Source organism: Moschus berezovskii, chromosome 9 (assembly GCF_049115385.1).
Source record: "Moschus berezovskii isolate FMDL1 chromosome 9, NW_MosBer_1.0, whole genome shotgun sequence".
Lineage (NCBI taxonomy): Eukaryota > Metazoa > Chordata > Mammalia > Artiodactyla > Moschidae > Moschus > Moschus berezovskii.
Window position 1 is genome coordinate 102,653,047 of NC_142468.1, and position 3,975 is coordinate 102,657,021.

General features: G+C 39.0%; 1 pseudogene; it reads right to left on the bottom strand.

Annotated features, from left to right (window-relative positions):
* Positions 1 to 217: 217 nt before the first annotated feature.
* On the bottom strand, positions 218 to 1,109 carry LOC129542114 (olfactory receptor 4K15-like; annotated as a pseudogene).
* Between the last annotated feature and the right edge of the window lie 2,866 nt (positions 1,110 to 3,975).

Consider the following 3,975-nt stretch of genomic DNA (forward strand, 5'->3'; position numbering starts at 1 on the left):
TTATTCTTTTCAAGTGATAAGAATATAAGTACTAGAAATTTGAATTTGTATTCTTAATGGAATAAATACAAAACATAAAACTGAGACTGCTTATTGCTTATAGATATGAACATATTTTCAGTTCAATTAACAGGTCAAAATATATCTAAATTGGGGAGCACACAGTGGAATTGCTAACTACATGAAAAATCTAAAACTTACACCTTGCATCCATTTGCTAACTTATTAGTCTCTTTATGGCATTCCTAATCTCTTTATTTTTCAGTGTATAAATGGCTGGATTCAAGAGTGGTGTGATTACTGTGTAAAATACAGCAAGGAACTTGTCCACCCAAGTGATGCTAGGTGGCCAGAGATAGATGAAGATGCAGGGTCCAAAGAACAGCACCACCACTGTGATGTGGGAAGTGCAGGTAGAGAGTGCCTTTGATGCCCCATTCTTGGAATGAAGATGGACAGTCACCAGGATGTAGGTGTAAGAGATCAGCAAGAGAATGAAGCAAGTTGTAGCCAAGATTGCACTGTCAGCATTTATCAACAGTCTCAGAGAATGAGTATCCATGCAGACTAGTTTGATCACCAGAGGAATATCACAAAAAAAGTTGTCCACTATTCTGGGTCCACAGAAGGGAAGATCTAAAATGATAGCTAGTTGACTTGTGGCATGATGTCAATACTAGCCAGATGCACTTCTGTCTGCTCATGATGCTGGAGTAATGGAGTGGTTTGCAGATGGCTACATAACGGTCATAGGCCATTGTCACAAGCAGTACCATCTCACCTCCTGCAAATACATGAACACAAAGGATCTGACTCATGCAACCCTCATAGGAGATGGTTTTATTATCCTTTAGAAAGTCTGTGGTCAGTTTAGGAGTGGTCACTGAGGAAAGGCAGAAGTCAACAAATGAGAGATTGGCTAAGAGGAAGTACATTGGGGAATGCAGATGAGAGTCAGTGATGATTAAGAGCACAACAAGAAGGTTGCCCTGGACGGTCGTCAGGTAGAGTGTAGAAAATGGCAGTAAGAAGAATTTCTGGAGCTCCCTTGAATCACAGAGTCCACGAAAAATGAACTCAGGCACCACAGACTGATTTGCTTCCTCCATTTAGTACATTTCTAATGTGACCAGAAGAGATGAACTAAGAACTTCTAGAATGCAAAGAAGAATTTATGTTTGGGTGCTAGAGAGCAGATAAAGTGTACTCCCTTGCAAAATTGAAATCTTAACAGTGTACTAAATTCCAAAATGAAAATAAAGTTTTATTGAATTTGTGGTCGTTACAATCTCCTAGCTCCAAAGCTAATTAAATGTAGAAGGTGAAAGTTAAGTCGCTCAGTCGTGTTTGACTCTTTGTGACCCCCTGGACTGTAGCCCACCAGGCTTCTCCATCCATGGGGTTCTCCAGGCAAGAATGCTGGAGTGAGTTGTCATTTCCTTTTCCAGGGGATCTTCCTGACCCAGGGATCGAACCCAGGTCTCCCTCATTGCAGGCAGACGCTTTAACCTCTTAGCTACCAGGGAAGCCTTAATTAAATGTAGAAGGGCAGGTCAAAAAGTTTACGTATAGTTCTTATGGTTATGCAAAATTAATATTCTGATACAAGTGCCAGTAGTAATGTATTTCATAAACAGTTTTCCAAGACTTGAACCTGCATTTTGTGCAGGGAAAATGGATGTGTAATATATATTTGGAAGTTCTTTTTTCCAGACTTTATTCAGGACAGTAATTTAATACTAAATTTCTCACACAAAACTTGCTTCTCAGAATTGAACCAGTTTTAAAACTGTGAGAAAGAATAGTTTATCAAGTTGCTTAAGAGAAGAGGTTCATGTTACAAAAGAAGCCCAGATGCCGGTTACACTTTTCTAGTGCTAATATTTATTTCCATACATTTTGAATCTCCCCGTGATAGGATATATTCAAAAAATTATATATTTCTGAGCCTGAGTAACTCCAATTATTAGCATACATTGACTGCTCCTTGGCCCTCACTTGAAGCAAATTTCTTTTTTGAGAGTAGCCTAAATAATAAAATACTGAAAGCTATGTTGAGTCCTGACTCTCCTTAGAAGACAACACATACATTTTAATATCACTTGTACCAAAGTGTATCAAAGTGTTCACTGATATAGATTGATCTCTGTCAAAATATATGCATATATGTTTTTCTATATTATGTAAGGCAAACAGCAAGGTCTTCTTTCCTTCTTTCCTTCAGTCAGTCAGTCAGTTCAGTCTGACTCTTTGCGACCCATGGACTGCAGCACACCAGACCTCCCTGTCCATCACCAACTCCCGGAGCTCACCCAAACCCATGTCCATTGAGTTGGTGATGCCATCCAACCATCTCATCCTCTGTGGTTCTCTTCTCCTCCCATCTTCAATCTTTCCCAGAATCAGGGTCTTTTCAAATCAGTCAGTTCTTTGCATCAGGTGGCCAAAGTATTGGAATTTCAGCTTCAACATCAGTCCTTCCAATGAATATTCAGGACTGATTTCCTTTAGGATTTGATCTCCTTGCAGTCCAAGGGACTCTCAAGAGTCTTCCCCAACACCACAGTTCAAAAGAATGCATTCTTCGGGCCTCAGCTTTCTTTATGGTCCATCTCTCACATCCATACATGACTACTGGAAAAACCATAGCCTTGACTAGACGGGCTTTTGTTGGCAAAATAATGTCTCTGCTTTTTAATATGCTGTCTATGTTGGTCATAACTTTTTTTCCAAGGAGTCAGTGTCTTTTAATTACATGGCTGCAGTCACCATCTGCAGTGATTGTGGAGCCGAGAAAAATAAAATCTGTCACTGTTTCCACTGTTTCCCCATCTATTTTCCATGAAGCGATGGGACCAGATGCCATGATCTTTGTTTTCTGAATGTTGAGCTTTAAGCCAACTTTTTCACTCTCCTCTTCCAATTTCATCAAGAAGCTCTTTAGTTCTTCACTTTCTGCCATAAGGGTGGTGTCATCTGCATATCTGAGGTTATTGAAATTTCTCCCGGCAATCTTGATTTCAGCTTGTGCTTCATCCAGCCCAGCACTTCTCATGATGTAGTCTGCATTTAAGTTAAATAAGCAGGGTGACAATATACAACCTTGAGGTACTCCTTTTCCTATTTGGAACCAGTCTGTTTTTCCATGTGCAATTCTAACTGTTGCTTTTAACTGTTGCTTCCTTTTCTCCTTCTTTAGTTCTATTCTTTCCTCTTTAGTCTCTTTTCATATGTCTAATTCTTACTATCCCTTTTTTAAAACAATATAGTTTAGATATGAAGTTGAATAACTAGCCCTTATTAACTATAAAGTCTATGTTCAGAACTTTAGAAATATTTTCTAGATATTCCTTCCATAGGACTCAAAGCATTTTGCATTTCCAATTGCAATGTACAAATTGCCTCATTTTTTACAGCATTGATAATACAATATGTTGCCATTATGATAATGAGGAGTGGTATTGGAATATAATTTTAATTGTCTTTATTGCAAGATTAATAAATAATTTCCTTCTATTTTTGCAACTATTTGCCTTGTTTTCTTTGACTATCCAGCTCTCCCTTTGTCCCATTGGGTTTTGCTCTTTTCAGATTTAGACTATTTTTTAAAATGAAAAATCAACATGTTTTATGTCCATGTGACTATTATCTCAGTACTGAATTCCAACTTCTTTATCTTTGAAGTGAAGTGAAGTGAAGTGAAAGTGAAAGTCTCTCAGTCATGTCTGACTATTTGTTACCCCATGGACTATACAATCGATGGAATTTCTAGGCCAGAATACTGGAGTGGGTAGCCTTCCCCTTCTCCAGGGGATCCTCCCCACCCAGGGATCAAACCCAGATCTCCCACATTGCAGGTCAATTCTTTACCAGCAGTGCCATCAGGGAAGCCCCAAAATACTGGGTGGGTAGCCTATCCCTTCTTCAGTGGATCTTCCTGACCCAGGAATTGAACTGGTATCTCCTGCATTGCAG